We start from the raw sequence: 9,376 nt of genomic DNA, 5'->3' as shown, positions 1-9,376 counted from the left end.
CATACTTGTGTTGTACCTATTGAAACCCCAAAGACAATGTCAAATCTTCAAGGAGCCTTAAGATATGTTTGGTAACTATATTTTTTCCTTATTTTCTATTTCTAAAAGCAATTTTCTTTTTTTAAGACTAAAAAACTTGTTTGGCAACCCAAAATGGACAAAAAACAAAAACTATTCTCAAAACTCAATTTATGAAGGAAACTGAAAACATGCAAATGATTGTTTTCAGTTTCTAATTTTTTTAAGTCAATGAAAAAATGCATTTAATTTAATGAATCTGTCTCATTTAATGAGTTAGCATTAGAGTTTAAATCCTAGTAACAATATATTTTAGTATTTTTTATTTTTTTCTTCAAAAAACTATATTTTTAATTTCAACTAACGAAACATGTTTTTGATTTCAAAAATACAAGAAAATTGATTTTTCATTATATTCCCAAAAACAAATTTTTGAAAATAGAAAATAAAAACTGTTACCAAACATAACCTTAGAGTGGCCTAGAGATCAATTTTGTGGTTGGTAGATCAGCTTGTAGCAACAAGTAACTTTGAAGGCGTAAGACAAGTTCTGCATTTTCATGTTGATGCTTGGAGGGCTTAGTTGCTTAGACTTACTACATATATGGAAAGTCATGTGAGTATTGCTTGAATTGCAATAACCTTCAATAATAGACTTGTTGAGCTAACCTTCAATAACCTTGAATTTTCAATCGTGTTCACTAATAGAGGCTGATTTAGAAGGTGAAAACTAGAACCATGACAATGAAAGCAACAACAATAACAACAGTAACAGTAAATTAAGCAACACTACCAATAACAATCACAATGAATGATAAAGCAAGTAGAAGTGCTAGTTGAACTCGTTTCAGATCCAAACCCTCGAGAAACCCTCTGATTGAGTGTACAAATGAAAATTGTCCATTTTTTTGTTTTTTAATTTTATAATTTTATTTCAATTTGTTAGATTTGTTCACTTTAACAACGTTTTGATGTGAGTTTTATTTTAAGGGTTTTTTTTTTTTTTTTTTTTGGTTGAATGATAAAAGGGCATAATATAAATCATTCATTATTAGGAAAAAACAAATGTCATAATTAAAAAAGAATTGTTTTACGTAATATAGTTCTTTTTTTTTTTTTTAATCAACATTTTTGAACAATAGGATTTAAATTCTAAAAACATTTATTAGAAAGTGTCAACCAATTGAATTACAAAACTTTTAACCCAAACACTTGATTTCAATAACTCTTGAATACTCTTGCTATCATGCATGTAGATTGTTAATTAAATACATGAAATAAAATGATAAATAATGTGTCCTAGCTAGCATTTTCCCTGGCGTGAAAGAGAGAATCCTTCTATTTCATGCAAAAACTATCTATTCTCGTGCTTTTCTTTTCTCTTTTTCAAAAAAAAATTATGGGGGAAAAAGAAAAGAACAGTGCTCTTAGCCTCTTATTTCTTACCCATGTAGTGGGGGGGGGGGGGGGGGGGGGGGGGAACCAAAGAACAGTGCTCCCACATGCATTTTGCCATTTTTATCCTAAAGAAGACTTCATTTCTCCAAAGAGGTAGTTTCCAGTCTTCCACCCATCACTCCTGAAGAAGTGATCGTTACACATTTCTGTGCATCAGTGACCGTGGCAAGTACTCAATCTCTCCACTGTTATTAACTGCTGTTGTCAAAGTCTGTGTAATCAAATTCTAACATAAAGCATGCAATTAACTTGATTTAACGATCACAATGGCATTATTTATCTCAACAATTAGGCCTTTTTAATCTCTGTCGGTCTTTATTTTTAATTTTATCTCATCAAACTTTGATGGCTTCCTCCACCTCCAGTATTTTGAAACTTCTCCTCTCTGCGCTCAGCTTATCAAGAATATGGGCACTCAGCTCTTCTCCTTCCTATTCTTCTTGTTATTCTTCTTCTTCTTCTTCTTCTTCTTCCTCTTCCTCTTCTTCTTCATGCCCATCTCCTTCTCCTTCTCCTTCCCCTTCTCCATCTCCATCTCCTCCTTCTTCCATAACTCCTGTGCACTATTTCGAATATTTGTGCTACCGGTACATAAAATCGATCTGCAAAACCACACCATACCCAGATGTCTGCGTTGAGACATTGGAACCCTCCATCAACGATATCCCAATTGATACCAGTCCAAACAACACTGCCTAATACCTCGTTTACACCTTTAAAACCGCAATAAACGAGTTCAAAAAGCTTTCCAATCTGTTCTCTGATGCCACATACTCAAATAATATCATCGAAAAACAAAGAGGAACCATCCAGGACTGCACCGAATTGCACCAAATCACCTTGTCTTCTTTACAAAGATCAGTGCCCCGAATCAATGATGCACCCATTAATGAACGCAAACTAGCTGATACAAGAGCTTACCTTAGCGCAGCACTCACAAACAAGTTCACATGCTTGGAATCGCTTGATTCAGCTTCAGGTCCTTTGAAGCCAGCCCTACTAAATTCCATAACTGACACGCACAAGCATGTGAGCAATTCTCTTTCAATTCTGTCTAGCCAATTCCCCCAAAATATTAGCCAACACAGCCAAAATAATAGGCGCCTCATGGTCGTGGGTGTTCCAACATGGATTTCAAAGAAATTAGAGAGACGGACTCGGATGTTAGCGAGAGAATATGACCCGAGTAAGGTGCTGACTGTGGCTGCTGATGGAACTGGAAACTTCACCACCATCACTGATGCTATCAACTTTGCTCCAAACAATAGCAATGATAGAACACATATCTATGTGAAACAAGGGGATTATAGGGAAAATGTGGAAATCCCAAGTTAAAAGCAAAACATTTTTCTGCATGGAGATGGAACTGATGCCACTAAAATTACTGGTAACAGAAGTGTGGGCGATGGCTGGACAGCTTACAGATCTGCAACTCTTGGTATGTTTGGCTAATTGATTCGTTTGCATTGCATGCATGCCTTTTGTTTTACTTTTGTATATCGAATAATTTATGCCCTTCCCAGACTCCTTTGTATTTAATTAATCTTTATTTTTAAATTAATTAATCTTGTAAATTGTACTTGTAAGGCACAATACATAAATCAGAATAGATAGTCATGAAATAGTACCTTCTTATTAACTCAGTTTCATTTTTTATTTTTATAATTCAGTGGTTTAGGAAGAAGATTTGAACCTTGGGCATATTTGTATTTGTTGAAACATCAAAAAATGCAATTAAGTTACAATGCTCAAAATTTTATGTTTGAGCACTAAATATAATTTATTTTGTTGGTATAACTGATGTTATGAATACTAAAAATTTTACTGTATATGAATATTACACATGGAAAATTCTAAACATATTATAAATTTTACTCCGTAAATTATACAGATTGATATAGTAACAAATATTATTAGTAGATAAAAAAAAATCATAATATATAAGTGCCTTGAATTGCTTTTTTTTTTTTTTTTTTTTTTTTTTTTTTTTTTTTTGTGATTGTTGATATCAATTTGTAAAGGCTGTGACAAAAATATAAGTTATGTAATAAAATTTGTGGCATCCCTAACATCTCTAAAAAAAAGCAACTCAAACACTTTTGAAGTGGTACCACTCATATTTCATGCCACATTAATTTATTAGCTTTAGTGATAAAATTAGTACTAAGTACTAAGTTAAGAATTTTTCTCTCTAATTTTTTTTTTTTGGCTAATACATTGTAACTAATTCGTAATGTTTAATAAATTGAACTTCAGCGGTGCTTGGCGAAGGTTTTTTGGCACAAGGCATTCATATCGAGAATAAGGTTGGAATGGAGAAACAACAAGCAGTTGCCTTGAGAGTAAGTGCAGACTTTGTCGCTTTGTACAAGTGCTCCATCATTGGTCACAAGAATACATTGTATGTCCATTCATTTCGCCAATTCTACCGAGAGTGTGAAATATGGGGCACTATAGATTTCATATTTGGGAATGCAGCAGTTGTATTTCAAGCTTGTACCATTATTTCCAAAATGCCAATGTCTAATTAATTCACGGTTATTACAGCACAATCTTGTGATAACCCAGATGAGTACACTGGAATCTCCTTCCAAAACTGTTCAATTGTTGCTGCTACAAATGATTTGGACTATAATTCAACCAATGTGAAAAGCTACCTAGGAAGGCCACAAAAGATGTACTCTCGGATAGTCTACCTAGAAGCCTACATTGGCGACTTTATTGACATAGCTGGCTAGAGGCAACGGTCTGATGATGATGATGATGATGATCAAGGATTAAACACTTTGTACTATGGGGAGTATAATAATCATGGACTTGGCTCATCAACGGATGATAGAGTTACTTGGCTAGGGTATCACATAATGAATTCTTATGACCCAATTAATTTCACGGTTTTAGAGTTCATTACTGGTGTTGAATGGTTGAATTCCATTATAATTCCATGTAATTTAATTTTAGGTTATTTTTTTTTTCTCTTTCATGTGGATCAAATGGCCAAAATAATTTCACTTCTTCAAAGATAGCTACTTAGATATTGTAATAGGTCTCATATAATGGTACTTTATTTGTTAAAAATCTTGGAACTCGTATTCTCTTGTGATCAAATCCCCCTTCCCCTTTTATTGTAAGCAAATGGATTCTTCCAATGTGGCTAATATTTTCTTACAATGTACATTTTATATTTTATTGTTTATGTAAAGTAATAATTATCCGATGAAAATAATCATGTGCTGCAAGGATTGCATTATATATTACTTCTTAATGATTTGAAGTTTGAACTCCTACTCTCTGATGCATTGTAGCGGTGCTTAAAGTTTGGAATTTGATGTGATTTCTAACTTGTTTTCAAGATGGTATGTAGTGGGTGGGAGCATACAAGAAACAAACCATATATATGGCTTGTGGAGGGCTTATCTTTATTACCTTTATCTTACATATGATATAATTCCAAATGCAAAAATCAGTGTGGGAGACAATTATGAGTTATGACCAGCAGATTAGGGCAGGTCTTTTTGTCTTCTTATAAAATATACAAGGGGAAGATACACTTGCTGCTTTGCGCTCCCCTTTTAACGTGTCTTTGACTCTTGACTTTTACATTATGTTTGGTTATGGATATAAGGAAAGGGAAGAGAAAGGAAAAGAATAAGGGAAGGGGAATGAGAAAGGAAAGAGAAAAGAAAATATTTCACTTGATGTGTTTGAATATAGGAAAGAAAGAAAAGAAGAAAATGTGAGCATTCTATCTTTCTTTTGTTTGGTTTGCAAAATAAAAAGAAAAGAAAAATGCATTCTTTTACTTTTATGCCTTTATTAATAATAGAGAAATTAATATATTAGAACATTCGTAATTTCTTGAAAGTATTAAGAACATATTATTCATTTTATAGTATAAAGTGGTGGGTCTTATAAAATTAGTAATCTCCCTTCCTTCTATTTCCGCCCAAATTAGGCTGATACCGTAATAGTGGGCCCCACAGAAAAAGAATCATTTCACCTCATTTATTTTTCTTCTCTCTTGTACAACCAAACAGCAGAATGGAAATTTCTTCCATCCTTTTCCCTTCCTTTCTCTTCATTTTCACTAACGGTTTCCAAACACATTGTTACTGTTTTATAATCAAAGCCAGTTAACAGTGCCTGCATGCGTGGATGTACTAGATTCACAGCAAACTATGTTACTTTCACACACACACACATTGATATCTTTTATAAATTAAATAGGTAAAATCTATTACACATTTGTGTGGTTGCACATAAGTTTGAAATCGTGAGTCTAATTTACAATTTCAATTCTGAAATCGTAAGTTACACAGTGCCCAAAAATTAATATCCATTCACCATTGAAAACATTGGTGATTGTCTCATGCATAAATTCAATTTTTGATTAAAATATGTGCGGAGTCTAAACCGTGTTGGTTATTTCAGAACAATTTTAAATATTTTAGAATATATTAGTGGTCATTTCATTAGAAGCCTTAAGCAAACTATGGTGCTTTCACACATATTTGTGTGGTAACTCATGGGCGTAACCTTTTTAGAAGAGAAGATACATGGAAGTAACCTTAATTTGGGAATTTGTATGAAACATATAAATTTAAGATTAATGATAATCATGCACTTCCTTTTCAAGGATAAATTATTGTTGGAATAGATTATATGTTGTTTGGGGGCCTTTTTTTGGTTGCTCGGCCAAGTGTTATCATCTGGATTAATGACCTTCCTTGGCTCGGGTTGTGTTTGGGGAGTTGCATCCGGAACTCAACATTAGGCCATGTGATCCAATGGCTATCGGTGGATTTTTAAGCCTACAAAACCATTAAAGCCAAAGTCTAAGAATCATGATAATGATTGAATAAACATGTTATATGTGTTTGATATAATAGTTTTGATTAATAGTTATAATAGTAGCTGAAATAAATTAATATGTATTTAAATGTGAAGTAATCATATACTCAATGATGTATATTTAAAGATATGGAAGCAAAGTCACTTATCTTTGTATGGTTTGTAGCTCTAGCTGTACAACATCTGTGAGTTGATAGGATTTCAGCAAAATGACTTCAGCGGTGGAGAGTCAGTTTGCCATGGTAACCTCAAGATTAAAGGGGAAAAATGAGTGCAACTAGAGGGAGAGAGAGTATGTCCAACTGTGTGTAGAGGCCGGTTACGCTTGCCTCTCTAATCATGCACTTAAATGAGTTTCCCCCTTGACAATGTTTTTTTAGTTGTTGTGAAGATATAAATAGTGTTGCCTTCCATGAGAAGGGCTTTTGTATGAAGTATTTGTGCCTTCTAAGAGAAGAGCTTTATGTAATATATATTTGTGCCTTCCATGAGAAGAGCTTTGATATGAAACCTTGGTGCCTTCTAGGAGAAGGGCTTTAGTATTAGAAATTTATGCCTTCCATGAGAAGGGCTTTTATAAGAGAGGTAGAGAAGAGCATTGAGACGTGTTTATGGGCAGCAAAATAGTAGAATTTCAGAGTGAGAAAGTATGAGAGTGAAGCTTAGAAGAGTTATAGTGTGTTATATGTAATGATGTAGTAAATGTGTATGAGATTGTATAAGAGAAGTGGAGAAAGAGGTGTTTAGAGATATGGGCAGCAAGATAGACATATTTTCAGAATATGGAGAGTGAATGATGAGTATAAGAGAGTAATGGTGTTGTAGTGTGTCCCGACCCAAACCTGTACTTCAGAATTTAGAGCATGACCGACATATTAATATCAAGTTTACCTCAATACTAACACGAACCAACCTAAGTTGAAGGTGCTTATCAAGAATTGTTTCTTGGATTCCTTCTTGTTTTCTTGCATAAAAGCCATAATATACAAAAATGATGAAAACCTTGAAACTTCATTTCATTTGAACTTTGCAAGATTACCACTTGGCTGAAACTTAAGGTATTCGTGTAAATATTACATGGCTAAACATTTAGCAAAAATTCTTATTTACAAACCCAACCCTAAAGACATACAACTGGGGTTTAAAACAAACTAAGGTTCTGAATTACATTTGTACTCAAAAGATCAAGTACATCTTGATTCCTCCTGTACAACAAAAGAGCTAAACTACTATACAACAAAAAAACTATACAATCTAACAAAAGAGAATCACAGAATCCTTGTCACCTCTAATACTCTTGCTGCTTTCAGGAAGAACCTGTACACTAAAATATAATAGGTTGAGCTGCGAAGCCCAGTAAGGTTTTAAGCTATATGGGCCTTTAATAAGAATGCATGTGATAGTTTTTAGACCCCTTAAACAATTGATTTAACCTATGTAATTAGCCAAGTTGTTACTTAGTCCAATTAAACAAGTCTAGGTTATCACAATAACAAAGATCAAATCATGCAAAGCAGCGGAAAATAAATAACACAAGATATGATCACCCAGGAAATCAAACTAGGGAGGATTTGACCTAGCTATCCTCAAGGTAAACTTGAATTCACTATCTTGAAAGAATCAAAGTTCATACAATAAGACTTACAAGCCCCCACGCTCGACTTCTTATTGCTACCAACCAGTAGAACTTACTGACACGACCACGTGCAAGCTCCGAATCCACGGACTCCTTTCTTGGATTCACCACCAGATACAAGCACACCCGCTTGTGTTTTCTTTAAACTTCAATGGCAACAACTGAATTGATCATCAAGGCGTAGATAAATCTTCTCCTTGAAAACCCTAAGTTTGTGTAAAGGAAAACTCCTCTAGATTTCACAAGAGATTTACAAAAACCGCAATTATGAGCAACACTAAAACGTGGCTAGGGTTTGCCTTTTATGCTTAGGACAAATAAGAAATCCTAAAAACGTTTTAAAACACTTAGGGCTCAGTTGGACAAATCTGCAGAAAATCATTCTGCCCGAGCTTCGATGGATCGAACCTGTCTTTCGATCGATTGAGCCAGGTCGAAAGGCACAATGCTTTCCTGCTTTAACTCGATTCCAACTTTACATAAATGCACAACTTTGGGCTAGACTAAAACACTTCTAAATACATTGTTTTGATCATGGTTTGCCAACAATACAAATTAGAGTTCTAAATACATAAAATTCTAAGACTTTAGAACCTAATAAACTCCCCCTTTGGCAATCCGTGACAAAACACAACTAGAAGCTCAAAGTTTACAAAATAAAAAAGCCCTTTACAAAATAATGCTCATAAAACGAATTCAATCCTAACTACTATCCATCAGTTGCAAGTGTAGACAGCAGCTCAATTGAATTAACCTGTACAACTGAAACACTAAACAAAATGCATAACTGCATGTGTGGAAACAATACAAGTAAACAAATTAACTTCTTGATTTCAAACAACACACAAATAAAGACATATATCAATGTATAACTCATAAATATAAATCAATAAGCAGTTTGAAACAAGAAACATATAAAGTACCAACAAAACATAAAACTCCCCCTAACATGAATATCCCATCAAAAACATGGCAAGAGCTAAAAATGTAAAGTACAAAGTAAAGCACTTAGATACAATCTAAACTCCATAAGCTCCAACCAAAAACATATACTCCCCCTAAAAGCAAAAACTCTACAAAGTACTCCCCCTTTTTGTGACGAAATGCCAAAGGGCAAACAGAATCCATCATCAAAAGGGAGGTGGTCTAAACTGCACCAACTCCGCATGCAAGGTACGGATCTCATCGAGCATGTCCACCAAAATCTGTCCATGAGCCGCCTGAACAGTCAAGACATGATCCAATGTACGACGAATGTCTGAATTATCCGAAGCAGTCGGTGGAGGAACATCATCATTAGCAGCAGCACCTGATGTCTCAACAGCATCAACACCTGTAGAAGAGGGAGGAGGGGGAACACCACTAGATGACGCACCTCTAGGATGTGAAGAAGCAACTCGCAAGTGAGCGGCC

The 9,376-nt window shown here is 34.4% G+C and overlaps 1 pseudogene; it reads left to right on the top strand.

Annotated features, from left to right (window-relative positions):
* The first annotated feature begins 1,525 nt into the window (after window positions 1-1,525).
* Window positions 1,526-5,005, top strand: LOC126707148 (probable pectinesterase/pectinesterase inhibitor 12; annotated as a pseudogene).
* The last annotated feature ends 4,371 nt before the right edge of the window (window positions 5,006-9,376 follow it).

Source organism: Quercus robur, chromosome 11 (genome assembly GCF_932294415.1).
Source record: "Quercus robur chromosome 11, dhQueRobu3.1, whole genome shotgun sequence".
Taxonomy (NCBI): Eukaryota; Viridiplantae; Streptophyta; class Magnoliopsida; order Fagales; family Fagaceae; genus Quercus; species Quercus robur.
This window is presented reverse-complemented; position numbering and strand designations above follow the sequence as displayed.